At 54.4% G+C, this 16,161-nt stretch overlaps 1 protein-coding gene across 1 annotated transcript in view; it reads left to right on the plus strand.

The window, feature by feature from the left end:
* The window catches only part of COL13A1 (collagen type XIII alpha 1 chain), a 144,498-nt gene that overhangs the window by 47,936 nt on the left and 80,401 nt on the right, over positions 1-16,161 (plus strand).

Genomic DNA, 16,161 nt, shown 5'->3' on the forward strand with positions numbered 1-16,161 from the left:
AAAAGTATAAGAAGCTGTGCTGAAATCGACTAGTTATGTCTGCCATGGGCCCGGGCTGGAGGGTAGAGATACGTGTCTCACGTATTTGCTCTCCCAGAGTCATCTGGTACTAGAAATAGGGCTCTGACATCTGGGTTTCGTCTCAGCCCTGCCAGTGGTTCCCTGGAGAATGGTGGATGCTGTACCCCTTTGTCCTGTGGAAGGAAGAGTGGAAGCGCCCAGTGCTCCTGGCAGTGCACTGGTGTGGAAAGAGGGTGGGCTTTGCAGTCTGACAGACCCCGGTGAGAATCCTGGCCCCACCGTTTATTAGCTATTTGGTCTTAGACAATCAATTTAACTTTATTGAGCCATCCTATTTCCACCTGGAAGTGAACATATTTGCAGAAAAGTTGTGTTATGAAAATTAGAAGTCGTGACTAGAAAGCACGCAGTCTGCTGTCTGGCACACAGTAGGTGTTTTCGTGGCCATCCTGGGGCTCAGGCGTGTGTGGGGGTGTTGAGGCAGGTGCTGTGACAGAAGGCCCACGCAGGGGCTCCAGGCTATCGCCCACGTATTTCTTTCTGGCTTCCTGGCCCACAGCCACACACGCACGCCTTCACCACGGCCTTGTGGGCAAAGAACACAGCTGCTTGAGACATAACTAATTGAAAGACAGAGACAAGCAAATTTTTCACTTGATTATGCCATTATAAATGAAAACACTCTGTACTATGACCAAGCATTAACACTTATTAATTACTAATCATGGTACATATTTTTAACTGTATGCAAATTAAAGTACGATTTAAGAAAAATAGATAGCCAGGGGCAGTTAAGTACCTCACTGATTATTAATTTTTCCCAGGCTCCATGTAACCCTGCTTCCCCTCCAGGCCTGAGTAAAGCCCCGCTTTCTTACTCACCTGACATCCTGAGGTTTGGGCCTTGGTCATTGCTAGGCTTCGGCTTGGGGCTTCCATGCCTCGTGGAAGGAGGGAGGCAAAGGGGGAGAGATGTAAGCATTCTCGAAGGTGGCATAACCAAACAATTCCACACTGGGGTAAAGCTCACGCTCCAACACAAGTCAGTTTCCAAATGCTGTGACGACATCGTTCCTTCCTAGATCCTTAGTTCGGGTGCTAGCCAGGGGACCTGCCCACATACTCATTCATGAATTCGGCAAGGATTAACCGAGCACGCATTCTGGGCCGGCAGCTCCGGGCTGTGGAATTGGAATACATCAGGCCTGGAAGGCCCCCAGGGACTGTGTATTGCGAATCAGCAACTTGCGGCCCAAATGCAGCTTCTTTTTTGCCTTGCAGAGTAGTTTTTCATATTTTCTTCAGTTTATATCTATATTTAGAAACCAGAAGATTTTGCGTAAAACATCCCATTTTTCTTGAATATTTTCAAGATCCAACAATAGTGAGACTGCCTCCCACCCTGGCAGTATTTGGTCGGAGCCAACGAGTGGTAACTCCGTTGTAGGCACACAGGCTAGCCCCTAGCACTTGGCCCCAGTATCTGTCCTGCCCTATTGCAGCGCACCTGGCCTGCTCCATTCATTTGTTACTTATCTGGCTCCTTGAGGGCCCTGGGGTTTGCAGCCTCTGGTCTCCCTCAGCTCCTCTTGGACTAATGACTAAAAAGTGAATGAGCGCACCCATCAGAAAACTTACATTCTAACAGAAAAGACAAGACAAGGAAAACAGGGAATTAGCATCTGTACATAGAAATGAGAACGACGGGGCGCCTGGGTGGCTCAGTCGTTAAGCGTCTGCCTTCGGCTCAGGTCATGATCCCAGGGTCCTGGGATCGAGCCCCATATCGGGCTCCCTGCTCCGCGGGAAGCCTGCTTCTCCCTCTCCCACTCCCCCTGCTTGTGTTCCCTCTCTCGCTGTGTCTCTCTCTGTCAAATAAATAAAATCTTTAAAAAAAAAAAAAAAGAAAAGAAATGAGAACGACAACTAACTGAATATTTGAGGGCTTGGGAGAGAATTGAGCATGGTACCATGGGGTCATGGTAAATCAAGGCCAACAGCTCGGAAGAGGTGGTGTGCAGCGGCCGTACTTAATGATGCGACCTTTGCTGGAGAACATTTTGTGCATTTTAGATGTGGGAGGGGAGCACTGTTTGCTCAACTGCCAACTTCCTCAGCCGCTCACTTCCTGGGAAGGACCTAAGGGGAGGGCTGGGGTGGGAACTCTCCTTGAGAGCTATCTCCAGGTCACACGGAGGACCTCACTGCTTCTCGGAGATTCGGTCAAAGGTGACAAGTTCAAGTGGGACTCCAGATCCATATCGAAATAGAATCAGGGATCAGACCCAGCAGAGCTTGATGGGTGCCCCATCCCTGATGGATCTCCACCCCGACTACGCAGGCGGGTGACTTGATGGAGAACTTCTCCCCAGCCCCGGCCCCCTGCCCTCATCTGTGCTCAGGCAGCTCGGCCCCTCTGCCCCGAGCCGGAGGCTGTCAGGGAAGCTGGCTGCCAGAGAACAATGCCAGCAGCCCTGGCCCGAATCTAGAGTTGGGCCTGTAACCTCCACCAGCAAGACCTACCCCCCAGACTTCCTCACTCAGGACCCCAACGGGGAAGTGTCAGGGGCCCAAGGAAGCAAGAAATGCGTAATTTGTCCCACTGGTTCAAAGCTGGCGACTTTAATCTGTACTATTTTAGTCAAATGGTCACCCAGCCCCATCCTGCTCTGCTGATCTCCGCTTGCTCTGACCCCTGTCTGTTTGTTCTCCCTGGTTTCCAGGGTTTCGGGGGCTCATCTGAGAGGCAGTGCAGCAGACGGACTAACAGCGGGGGCCCCGGAGTCAGCCTGTGACCCCAAGCAGGGACGTACCACCTCGCCGTGCCTCTGTCTTCTTGTCTGTGGAATGAGAGTGGTAGAGGTGGCCGCCGTGTAAGGCTCGGGAAGGGTTGAATGTGGTAATATCCCTAAAACACGAAGAACGACGCTCGGCACGTGGAGAGAGCTGTTAGCCGTCCTTCCGGTTAGAACACAGAGGAAGGTAGCAGACCCTCCTGGGAGAGGACATCATTATTCAGAACCAGAAGAAGTGTCAGAGCTCCCATCTCCTGCGTGCTTCCTCTAAGCCAGGACCCGTGCTAAAACCCCTGACCTGCATTCTCGCATTTACTCCTTGAAATCCAATGAGGTCGATACTATCATTACCCCACTTTACAGAAGAGGACACTGGGCCTAGAGAAGGGAAGCAACTGGCTCAAGGTCACACAGCTCGCAAGCAGCAAAACTGGGATTTGAACCAGTGGCTGTTTGTCTCCCAAACTGATGCTCTTACCCACCGTTCTGGGCGGGGGCCCGGTTTGATAAGCAAAAGACCCAAGTTGTCAAGTCACGTCAAGTCTATTCCGTTACTTCTCTGTAAAGGAGGGAACAATGAAAGCACGAGACCATGTGTGCGGGTGGCTGGCTGGGGTTCCCGCTCAGATGCGCAATGTCTGCGTGGGGTTGGCAGCCATCCGCAGTCGGGGCGCTCAGGGCACCGGCTTTAAGAAAGAGATGACGGGGGTCTGCAGTAAGCCCGTGGATGAGGTCGCGCCGTCCTCAGGGGGACTAGAAAGGGCATACTGCAGATTTTCTTTCTCCACAGTCTGACCCTCTCGCCCCACCATCTAAGTTTTGTTGACTCTTACTTGCTTCCACGGTTGAAGCAATACACGCAGGGGTTAAAAAGAAAAGCTTTAGGGTGTAGCTAGTTCCGGATGTCAGCTCAGCCACTTACCAGCTGGGTGAGCTTGGATAAATTATGTAACTTCTCTGTGCCTCAAGAGCCCCATGTGTACCGAACCTGCCTGCCAGGGTTGTTAGGGCTCTTTGGTGAGGATCTGCGTAGCTCTGGGGCTACGGATATGCTCGGTGCCCCCCTCTGACTGTGGGCCTGTAACTTGGCCTTTGTGCCTCAGTTCCCTTATCTGTTAGGTGTGGATAGTAGGAGTGTTACTTGTAGGACTGGAGTCAATGAGACGCCGTGTAAGACGCCGGGCTCCCGTTGGAGGTTGGTGAGTACTCAGGACCTATTAGTGTTGACAACAAAGCTGAGACAGAAGATTCAGGAGGCCAGCCCCTACTGGGTCATCAATAAATGTGACTTGAAAATTAAAAAGCCCTTCCCCAGGAGGTAGAGGTTTGTGTCTAAAGATAAGACTACAAAGCCTATGGCCTGGCCGGGGCTTCTGAGGGATAACGTCCTGTGTGGGTCTGACCAGGGCCTCGACCCTTGGCTGGCTGCCCTCCCTTCTCTCCTTCCAGCAGTTGCCCAGTGGGACCCTGCCCGCAGGGTGGTGACGCCGTGAGCTGCCCCAAGCAGGGCCTTCCACGGGAACATCGGATACGGGCGGCCAGATCCGGTGTCAGGAAGAAGGACCAGGGTCAGAGGTGTGGTCCTCCTGCAGGGACCAAAGTGACAGCCCAGGGAAGAAAGTAAAGCCCGGCTCCAGGCTGGAGCGGCAGCGCAGGGTCTCGTGAGGACCACCTGCCCCTACGGCCCCCGCCTGCCCCTACGGCCCCGTCTCCGGCGGTGAGCACAGGTCTGCAGGCCAGGAGCCGCCCAGATGGCTGGAGCCAGAGCAGAGGCTCGCTGGCCGGGCTGTCCCCAAGAGGCTGTGGACAGCAAGTCCCCCACTGTATCATGGCTCGCCCCCCATAAATGCTCCCACCTTTCAGGGGTTTTTTCATGGATCAAATGAGGAAAGGTGAAACCAGAGTCTCAAGAAGGCAAAATCTAGCCACAGAGCACCCCAGGCGGGAGCTCCCTGGGGAGTGGGCACCCAGGTGGCTGAAGGCCCTGAGGGGGAGGGGACAGCAAGACCCACAGCACACCTGGCCCAGATGGCACTCAGGGTCTGGAGCTGAAGCCGGGGGGCCTTGGCGGGGCCCGGGGCTGACTCGAGGGTCTGGGAGGTCTGCGGGCGGCCGTAAGTGGGGCGACCAGCACGTGAACTCTGCTGGAGGGAGAAGCTGGCCCAAAGCTCAGGCTCAGGGACGGGGTGTCGGGGGCAGGGGGGTCACTTGGAGGTGGGGCGGCATCTCCTGAGCTGGAGAAGAAGCGCCCCAAGAACAGCGGCAGTGTGTGATTTCACCCCATCCAGCACAGCTGCTCACACGGCCAGCGTTGAGCGGATGTTTGTGATAAGAAACATGTGTGCAGTGAGCATGGTGGGGACGCAGGTCAAGCGTGCCAGGACACACTTCTTCACCATCCTAATCCTGCGCCCAGCGCTGCCCTCAAGCCCGGCCTCCGCTGAGGGCGGGCAGACTAGGTAGGGCTAACTCAGCCACTTCCTGCCCACCACTTAGCCTTCCAGGCGCCCTGCTCCCAGGGCTGCAGCTGAGGGGACACAGGGGTGGCCGGTGGCCATCTCTGGTCTGAACTGTTGTCCATCCTGCCTGGGGCTGGGCATGGCCCTCTGTCCCCTGGGCAGGGCCCCCACGGTCAGGTCCCCACGCTCCTTCTCCTCCCCGCCTATAGGAGCCCTCCCAGCAGCCCTTCAGCCACTTCCCGGGGCCTGGGGGCTGCCTCCCCCGGGGACAGGGCCTCTGGGGGTCTGCGGTGGAGGGAACTGCAGTCCTTCCCTGGTGAACAGATCTCCCATCCCTTGGTGTCCTCAGCTGTGGGATTCCCCCCTTGGCCTGCTCAAACTGACTCCACCAGAGCCATCTTCATGAGGGTCCCGGCCCTGGGCACTCAACCCTCACCGCTTCCTAGCTGGGCCTGGGCTGGGCTCCTCTGAGGACCTGGGGCCGTGTGGAGAATGGTGGAGACCCGAGGAAACTCGGGGTCACATTAGGAAGGAGGCAGGGAGAACAAGTGCTGGGGAGGCAACCGAGAGAGTGTGAGATCCAGGCACACCCTCTGGGTCCCCAAGTGCCAGGCAAGGCTTGGAGCCTGCCCTTGTCTCGCCACCCTCTGCCTGTCCCCAGGCACTCACCAAAGAAGATGGGAAACCAGGACGTGAAAGGGGACAGTCTCCAGATTGAAGGGAAGGGTTTCCAAGGGCAGAATGCTCCAGAAACCCCTGGAGCCAGCCTGAGGCCCCGCCAGGGATGAAGGCCACCTCCGTGGTATCTGCAGGGAGGTGGCCACTTGAATTGCCCTCTGATGGCTCCAGATGGGGCAGCAATAGGTCACCTGGGGACCTCCTGGGGCCGGAGGATGAAGTGAACTGGAGGGGAATCTCACTGGCTGCTCCCTTCCCTGCTCACGCCTCCCACTTCCTCTGCCATTCTGGATAGCGGGATGGGGTGGGGAGAGAGCACTGCAGTGAAAGCTAGTCTCTACCCCTGGTGTGAGGTGTATCTGGGGGTTCTGGGTTACCAGCCTCTCCATCCCCATCTCTGCTGTGCCCCAAGGCTAGACTCAGCTCACCGGATAAGTCAGAAAAGGACCCTCATGCTTCTGCTACTGGCTTCCCCGAGTCTCAGCCCCCAGGTGCCTCTAGTTCCAAGATGACTAATAGGTTCCATCTCACGTGCCAGTTCCTGCTGATTTATAGTGGCTGTGTTGGAAAGAATGATGAAGCCTTGTCAAGGCTCGTTGGGGAAAGACTAGCTGTGATTGATTAGCAATGTCTGCAATGAGTGCAGAAGGAGATCATGTGGCGTGTGTGATTTTAACTGCTGCCCACTCCTCTCAGGACCTGTTACTCTCCACCAGCCACACTGGAAAGGTCTGTGGATGTCTTGTGGCCAGGAGACATCATCATGGGACAGATCTAAGCTGCACTGCACTGGGAAATGATTAACAGATGGCTCTGGGGGTGGGGGAAGCTACTTTGTAGCTTTTGCCAATTTCTGTGGTGTGACTACTCCCACAGTGGCCAAATTCCAGCTGCCAATGTGAAGTCACTGAACACAGAGTTGGAAAGAGATGCGTACAATCGGCTCTCACAAGACTATAGGATGAGCTGGCTTCGGCACACCCTTGTCTGAGTAGTTGTGTATTTTTTTCTCAGAAATGTAAAGTCCCCTTCCACCACCACCCCACCAATGCTCTGCCAATGCTCTGGGAAGAGCACTGGACTAGGATTCAGGATCACTTACCAGCCATGAACCATAGGCAAGTATGTCCCTTCTGAGCCTCAGTGTCCTCATCTGTAAAATGGGAATTGGGCTGTGGTGAAGCTCACTGAGTGTTCTGGCGGTCATAGAGCTGGATTGGTCAGGCACGCTCCCAGAGCATCACATCCAGGGGCGCTGCCCAGAAATCGGCCTTGGCCCTCCCTTGAAAGCCAGTGTTCCTGCCATGGGGCTGGAAGGGAGAAGGGCTTCTTGTTCTCTTTGATGTGAACCTCAAAAACGGAGGCTGCCTGGGAGCTCATTCAGTTTCCCTTAACAGGCCATCATGCCCGTCACTGATGGATTTCTCGCGATGGTTTTTGAAGCTACTCACGCTTCTCTCCTTTACCACCCCTTAAGACAGAAGTGGCTCCATTTATTTCTCATGCACTTAACTTCTTCAAGCTCCAGGGAGCCCACGGTCCCGGAAGGCTGGGTCCCGCTGCATTCATGCCGCCGTGGCGTCAGGCAGATCTGGGTTCGAGTGCCAGCTCAGGCATGCATGAGCTCTGGACCGTGAATATATGTCTTAAACTCTTCCTGGGCCACAGCATTTTCATCTGTAGAATGGGAATAATAATAATAATAATAGTAGCAACTTCACCAGGCTGTTGGGTGGACTGAGTGACATAAAATACCTAAGGTTCTTTGAATAGTGCCAGGCACAGAATAAATGCTCAATGCATGAATTATTACTTGTCTTAACAAGGTCTTGAGTGGAGGTAGAACAAGTCAACCTATAGAAGAATGGGATCCCCAAAGTTGGCAGACCACAAGGTTGAGTGATGGCTGGGGCCTCAATATCGGGGCACAGGCAAGATTGTAGGTACATGAGGAACCCCCAGGTCCCATTAGTCTGGGGCAGGGTTTCTTACCCTCAGCAGAGTTGACATTTGGGGCCACCTCATTCTTTGTTGTAGGAAGCTGCCTGTGCATCTTGGGATGTTTAGCGGCATCCCTGGCCTCTACCTACTGGAGACCAGAAGCAGCCTCCCGGTTGTAATTATCAAAAAACGTCTCCAGATATTGCCAATGAACTATCCCCTGCGGTGCAGAATTGCCCTCATTTGAGAAACCTGGCTCCAGGAGGCACAGCATGACCAGCTCTGTCTGTCACCCCACCTCCAAGGAGAGCCTGGATGCAAAGCATTTGTCCTGGCAGAATGGGTGGGTCGGCACGTGGCAGAGCCAAGCGGCAGGTGGTCAGCACAGGCGGCTGGCAGCAGGCAGTAGGAGGCATGGGTCGAGGCTAGGACCCCAGTTGCCAGGAGCCCCGCGGTCAAGCAGGGTCAGATCACGGCTCATATGACGTGGAACCTGGGCACACCCTGTGGCTCTCTGCTTCCCCCTCCAGGACCAGGACTGGATCCAGGGTCTGGACAGGGCCAAACCCTCAGAGGAGCGGGGAGAGGCTTACCTGCCCACATTAGAAGGGTGTGAGGCTGAGGGCCAGGCATCCCCTCCCACCCCTCATGACTTTCATGACCTCTAGCTCGAGAGCACAGGCTTCTGGGTAAGAGAGACCTGGTTCAAATCCAGGCTCTGCTGTGTGGAAATTCAGCCTAAAAAAAACAAAAAAACAAACAAAAAACCTGCACACACGTAAAAGCCAGACACCACCACTTAAGACAAGGAGATCACCTTAGGTTGATCACTTAGCCTCGAAGCCTCAGGTTCCTCGTGCGTGATGTGAGGATGCTGGTGGCCACCTCACATAGTTATTGTAAGGATTAAATGTGCTGTTCTAATGACCGTGCTCAGCAGGACGCTTGCCACATAGTAGGCACTCAGTAAATGTTGTTGATTGAATGGATGCATCCTCCTGCGGCAAACCTTTCTCCCTAAATCCTTTTGTTCATTTTAGTTCTCTTCTCTGGAATTTCTCCAGCTTTCTAACGTAGGGAACTGTTGCCTTCTCAAGGGGAGGAAATGAGTTATTCATCTCTGTATCACTAGAGCTTAGCCTGGGGCCTAGTAGGTATTAGGTGCTTAAATAATGAAGTTTTTCTTCCTCAAAGGGCAACGACTGTGCCTTATCCATCTCTACATAGCCACAGCCCGGCACAGCACGGCACAGCGAGTGACACATGGCAGGCAATTGTCAAATGTTTGTTGAATGAATGAATGAACGAACTTACAAAAAATGGTTGAAGAAAGGCATGACCCAGAACGATACCCCAGGATTCTTCCTAGAAGTCCATTCCTCCATGTCTGTTCAGGAGGACCATCACTGTTTACTTGAAGGAGGTCAGCCAAACCCTGGAGAGGACAGCAGCGTCCTCACCGAGGTGGTAGGTGACAGACATCAGGCAGAGGGAGGAGGGTCTCAGGCAGAACCTCTGCTGTGGACCCTGCCCTGGGAGCTTCGCTGCAGGCTGCTCTGCGCACCCCAGGGCACTGGGATGGTCTTGGAAGTTCTCCCAGCTGTGTCAGGCCCAGGGGTGGAGTCAGGTGTCTCCCTACCCCCTTGGGCTGTGGCAGTGTGGGCGTGACTTTGTTTGGAAGACCCAGGGCTGGGGAGTCAGGAGCCCTGGGTTCTGGCCCCATCCCTATGCCCACCCACACCATGACTGCATGGTCACTACCCTCCCTGGGCTCTCTTTTCCCCTCTGTACAATGAGGACTTGGTATTACCTGGGGGTGAGTCTGCCCTTCGGTGCCCGGCTGTGGGACAGGTCGGTCAGTGGCCATGTTACTGAGGTGGCCAGGTGGCCACATGGGAGGCCCATCTGTAACATCAAGGCACTGGTGGATTTCACAAGCCACCTTCCAGCTGCTAGGCATTGAATACAGCATGAGGTGGCATCCAGGGCTGGCGGGGGGCAGGGCAGCAGTTAGGTTTTCCAAGGGCCGGAAGATTTTCCAGGGGAACACTTGAGGATCATCAGTGACAGGGAAACATGTTCATGATAGAAATAGTCTTCTTCTTCTTTTTTTTTTTTTTTTTTAATAATTCCCTTATCCTTCTTTCCCTTCTTAAGGTACAGAATCAAGTAACAAACAGGGGCTCTCCCCATTCCTAAAGTCTGGGTGGGGGAGTGGGGGCCTGGAAGAGATTGACACAGCCAGATGCCCTTGCATAAGAAGGATCCTATAACCGAGAGATGGAAGGATCTAGAGAGAGGAGCCAGAGGCTGAAAAGCTGGGCAGGCAGGCGAGGGAGAGGTGTGGAGAGGGGACAGATCTGTGAGCAGTTTGGGGGTAAGCATGGAGAGAGACACTGTAGTGAAGGGTCTGGGGACAGTAGCTCAGATTTTCTGTGCCTCAGTGTCTTCATCTGCAAAGTGGGGATAATAGAACCATCCCCCAAATGGGAAACACTTAGAATCGTGCCGGGCACCTAGTAAGGACCATGGAGGTGTGTGCAGTGACGATGGTGGTGAGGATGATATAAAAACCCTTGAAATCTTCAATAGAATTTCTGTTCTGTCCACTCTGGGGTGGACCCAACAAACAGCTCTCCTGTGCTATGCGCCAGAGCCCCGGGTCGGCTGCCCAGCCGCATCCAGCACACACACATGGCGGGGGCGCCTAACAGCAGGCTGGGCCATCGCCGAAGCAAGGCCCTGTCGCCAGAGATTCCTCTAGAGCCTGCGGCACTGGCAGCTGGGGCCCTGTCAGGCCCGGAAGGTGCAGGGCATCTGCTCTCCATGTGGCTAAACCATCCGAAACTTGCCATGGACTGAACTTTGTCACCAGCCTGCTTCTCATGAGGACACTTCCCTCCGGCAAGCTGCACTCAAGGGATATTTTCAGATTCTGGGTGACATCGCCCTGCCTCGCCGCCTAATAGGTCCCAGATGCTCCCTGCCTCATGCCATCTCCCTCCCTCTGGCTGTTCTGCAAACGGAGCCGGCCTGCCCCGGCCCTCCCCACCCAGTCACTACTCCTCTTGACTTATTATTTTCTTTCCAATTTTAGTATATGTGCTGCCGAAGCGAGCACTTGACTTATTATTTTCTTAATTTAAAACATTTTGTTCCTCCTTAACGTGACGGCTTGACAGGGGCCAGCATGAAAGAGGCTGTTTCCTCCTGGCCGGACAGAGAAGCAGGCAGATGAAGGCAGGGAGAAGGAAGCTGGCTCGGGGAATGCGCGGGGGCCAGGGGAAACATAAGGAGTCTTTCTTGGCCGAGCATAAAAGAAGCGGAGTAGCAGCTGTGTTAACGTGGCCAGGTCACCAGGGGCCCGGCAGACGCACCAGGCCCAGCTGGGAATCCCACGGGCCCAGGGGGTTTCATGACTCACGTTGGGCAGAAATGCCTTCAGTTCACCATCCTGCAGCAGCTCCCTCTTCTGCACCATCGCTCTGCACCCACCCTCCTGCCCCCTTCCTGGAACGTGGGGTTTGTGATTCTTGGCTGTCATGGGCAATGAGAGGGGGCTAATGCTGAGGCCTCTGGGGGGCTGGGGGGGCAGGGTAGACAGAAGTAGAAGAGAAGAGGGGCGTCTGGGTGGCTCAGTTGTTAAGCGTCTGCCTTCGGCTCAGGTCATGATCCCAGGGTCCTGGGATCGAGCCCCACGTAGGGGGTCCCTGCTCAACAGGGAGCCTGCTTCTCCCTCTCCCACTCCCCCTGCTTGTGCTCCCTCTCTCGCTCGCTGTCTCTTTCTCTCTCTGTGTCAATTAAATAAATAAATAAAATCTTAAAAAAAAAAAAGGAAGTAGAAGAGAAAAAAAGAGAGAGGCGTGGAGGGAGGGGACCCCTGGGCACAGGAGGGCGGGGAGAAGGAGGGAGTGGGCAGCAGACCCAGGAGGGTAGAAACGCCTGACTCACGGCTAAAGAGAAACCAGGACAGGCCAGATAGACATCAGGTGGGGAACCTAGTGAAGCATGTCATTCGTCCCAGCTGCTTCCTGCTTGTTTTCCGTGCTACTTCGTGGAAGCGTGGAGAGGACAGCGAGCAAGCTAGTAACCATCATCTCTTGAGGTTCTGTCACACCGTTGATGTTCTGCAATGTCGCCTCGGTGCCCACGGCCCTGTGTTCTGCAAAGCAACCGTGTCCCCAGGTTGGGGCGGGGCCCCGAGGAGCCCATTTTACGGGGCAGGAAGTTAGGGCCCCAGCTGGGCTGCGCCTGGGGCCCAGACCTCTAGATTTCTCATCCAATAATGAAAATATGGAGATGAAATAAAGGGGGAAAGATTATTTTGGTGAAAGTGGGCCAGGAAAATACAAACGTCGAAGACCAGATGGAAAGCCCTCAGCCGAAGGATTTTTGGACGCTGCTTCTGAGGCAGGTCTGCCTATCCTTCCAGCCGTGACACTGACCCTGGCATTTTCTCTGTCTCTTTCAGGACCTCCTGTAAGTAACTCCAGCCGCAGCCGGGGCTAGCACATCTGAAAGGCCTCGCTTCCTGCTGGTAACCGGGCCCTGGGAGGGGGGACTGACAGCTGGGCCTGCCGTCTTCCAGGGGAGCCCCTATACTCTCCGCACAACTCTGCGGGGTCCCTCCAGAATGCTGACACGGGGAAGGAGGCCTCCATTTCGCTTTCCAACCACCTCTGCACCTCTCCAGGGCAAGACAATGGCCGCCCCTGGGGCACAGCGGGTCCCAATTTCAATCTGAAAAGCTGGCTTGCCCCATTGTTAGGCCCAGCTCCTTTGTCCCCAGAGGAAGCAACTGGACTCAAAGAAGCTCCAGGTATAAGAAAGAAGAAAGATAATCTCTACTCAGTTCTGGTCCTGAAAGGTCTCTTGGCCTTTCAGGAGACAGGTCAGCACGTGGCTCTGCGTGGACGGCTCCCCGGGACCTGCTGTCCACCCTGCTGTGTGGGCGGCTCCATTCCGGCCCACTTAGGTGGTCAGCAGGTGGTCGTTGCTGGTAGTGCTGGTGCTGGTGGTATTTTGATGTAAGAGATCAGTTTCAGTGGGCTAGACAGTGTGAGACAACACAGATGACCGCAGGTCCGGCTCCTTCCCCTGGCGTCGCCCTAAGGCCCAGGGCGGGGCCGGGAGTCCAATCGCTTCCAAAGAACCTGAGAAGAGCCCAAGGAGACTGTCTCCCTGAAGTAATGGATCTGGAGAATAGGAGCACGTCTTCTTTCAGGACAGCATTTGATACCCCAACAAAAGGCCCAGAGGTTGTTGGCGGGTTGGGCGGGTCGGGGAGGGGGGAGAAGCTGGGGATTGGAGTTGAAAGGGCGGAGCCCCCACACCAGATCTTTGTCAAGGTTCCCGAGAGCAGCGCTATCCCTGGCCTTGCTCAGAGCCGCCATTGCACGGTCGGTCCTCTCCCCGTCTGCCCTTCGGGAGCAGCCGGCCCAATTTGCAGTCAGACCATTATTTACTATCCCGTCTGGTCCTGAAAAGGCACATTGAGCTCATGCCGCCCATCCTGCCCAGCTCTCCGACCGCCACTTACAGAGGGAGGAAAACCGTGTCAGTCCCCAAAAGCAGGGGGATGATTTATCATGGCAGGTTTTAGATGTCAGATCTCAATTCCTGTCATCAATCTTCCAAAATAAACTCCACCATAGGAAACTTCAACAGACCACCTGCTGGAAATGGGCTGCTTTTCAAAACCCTTCTTTCTTGACAAAGCCAAAAAGAGTCCTCACTTCCCCCACTCGTGGGAGCTCCCGCCCCAGACACCCGGCCCATCCCCCCGCCACCCCCAGGCTGCCGGGCCAAGCTGCCAGTGTCAGCTCGGGATGAAGCCTCACCTGCCGGCCTCACTCCCCCGATGGTTCCCAGCCAGAGACGGTGCTGCTGCCCCTGGGCGTTATGCAGTACGGATGGATATGGGTCTCCCTCAGTCCCTGCCCGCCTGGCCACCACCTGAGCCAGGAGTAAGGGGCAGGAGCCCAAGTAGTTTCCCGACCCGGCCTCTGTGCGTGGCCTGCACCTTCACCCTTCCCTGGTTGAAACCACAAAGAGGAAATGGGAAGTTGGCCAGGGTGGGAGTCACCTCCTAGCCCTGTTGTATCTGCTTCCTGCAACGGAAGAATGCTGCTGAGGGAGGCAAGGGATAGAGAGATGGAGGCTGGTGGCAGTGCTTGTTGCCACCCTGAGTGTCTCTTAGGAGCCCCTCCAGTTGGAAGACCCAGGTTCCCAAGGGCACAGGATGGCCACTGCCTAGAGAACACAACCAAGGAGGATGGATTTAAGTAGCAGCAGGAAACATCTACCATCTAAAGATGGTAGAAAAATTGTGGACACCATCACCCCACCGTTCGTGCCCATGGCAGACATTGCTAATCAATCAGGAGGCTTCTTAACAGAACGCTTTACTCAGTCGCTACCAATCCACCTGAGTCTGCACATTGGAGCTGACACCTGCGGGCCACGCCTGCTGTAGATGTCAGAGAACTTCTTAATGGGAACTGTGAAGCTGAAACAGAAGGCGGAGGGAGGTAGGGAGGCCTCTTTCTCTGGAGGAATACAGGGAAGTACATGATGTCCAGCTGCCACCCTGGCTGAAGGTGATCCTTGCTGAAATCCTAGCTAGCACTTACCACCTGTTAGGCACTGTTGTGTTTGCATAGTGATGCAAGCGTGGGCTGTGGAGCCAGACTGCCTGCATCCGAATCCTGGCTCTGCCACTTCTAGCTACGTCACCTTGGGCAAGGTGCTTTACCTCTCTGGGCCTCGGTTTCCTCATCTGTAAAATGGGGTCGGTAATAGTGTCTGCCTCTTCCAGGAGTTGTGAGGAATATATATGTAATGGTATGTGTGTATGCATGTATATATATGTATTTATATATATATATACACACACAAGTGTGTGTTAGAATATATTTCCAGTTAGAATATATTAACTCATTTAAATCCTAGAGGATCCACAAAGATTCTGGTAAGCCTTTCATTTTAAAGAGGAAATGATTGTTCTGTGGTTTTTATTAATTTATTTATTTCATCTATTTCTACCCACCTTATTCTAAAAAAAACATTTTGGGGTGATTTACAAACGAGATACGGAAACGATGGAGGAGGGTGGAGAGCCGAGGCAGGAAGGATCCAGAGCTAATGACATGACAACCTCTTATGCAAGATGAGCCACTGACTGGGCTCCAAGCTTCCTGGTGGCCAGAGCAGAGAGGAAAGCAGAGTTGTTCAAGTCAGGCTGCAGGAAGGTAGGAGCACCCCTGGCACTTGACTGAAACACAGCTCTTCCTGGTACTGAGACCCAAAGGAAGTCCCTCCCGTGTGCAGATGAGGTAGGATGAGTAGGTGGTGCGTACACAGGAGTGGTAGTAATCTGTCCCTTCTGTCCCTATTTGGGGTAGACCCACTGTGTGGGGTTGGAAACCCTCAGCAGACCTGTTCCCTTCCCTGGGATGTGAAGGAGGTGGCTGCCCCATGTCTTGCCCACTCCCTGGTGGCATCAGGACCAAGCAACATAGAAGTGACAGGAAGAGGGTACTGGCTCAGTGCGAAAACTCTGGATTAAGGAGGCTATTTGGTGCCTGAGCTGTCTTTGTGGGGGCCTGGGAAAGAAGGAGGCTGAGTTCCCAGGTTCTGAGCATCCGCCCTCAGGTTCCTTGGTCCACAAATAGGAATGAAGGACTGACCATGAGCTCAGCACTCCTCAAGGCACTGGAAACATATCCATGAACAGAACAGAAAAATCCCTGCCCCCGGGAGCTTACCTTTTAGTGCCATGGGGGCAAAATCAAGCAGAGTGAAGAGATGGGGACACGTCCTGTTCCCATGAGAACCATTACCCAGCATTCCCCAAGGACTCCGTGACCTCGATTCTCTGTGGGTGAGTCATTGCACCACCGCCTCCGGGGTGTCCTCAGGAACAAGGCCCAGAGTGGGGATGACTTATTCCTGGGGCTGCCCGGGTTTGCCTGAGCAGCCCTGCAGCACATGGGCTTGTGTTCCAGTGAGCACCCCGGGACCCTGGTCCCGCCTGGGCTTCGCAGGAAGAGCAGGACGTCTGGAAGGAGAGAAAACACATCTGTAGCCACGTGTCTGCAGGGAGAAACCGAGGCCCGCTCCACACACCTCCTGCCAGCGCTCTTTTCCAATAACTGTAATAGGGAGCATTTATTTAGCACTTGCTGTATGCCAGCCCCTGTGCTTCGCATACATTTTCTCCCGTGATCCTAAGAGATAGCTGTCATTGTTCTCCCATTTACAAGATG

This window comes from Phoca vitulina, unplaced genomic scaffold, assembly GCF_004348235.1.
Source record: "Phoca vitulina isolate PV1807 unplaced genomic scaffold, GSC_HSeal_1.0 scaffold29, whole genome shotgun sequence".
NCBI classification, from domain to species: domain Eukaryota; kingdom Metazoa; phylum Chordata; class Mammalia; order Carnivora; family Phocidae; genus Phoca; species Phoca vitulina.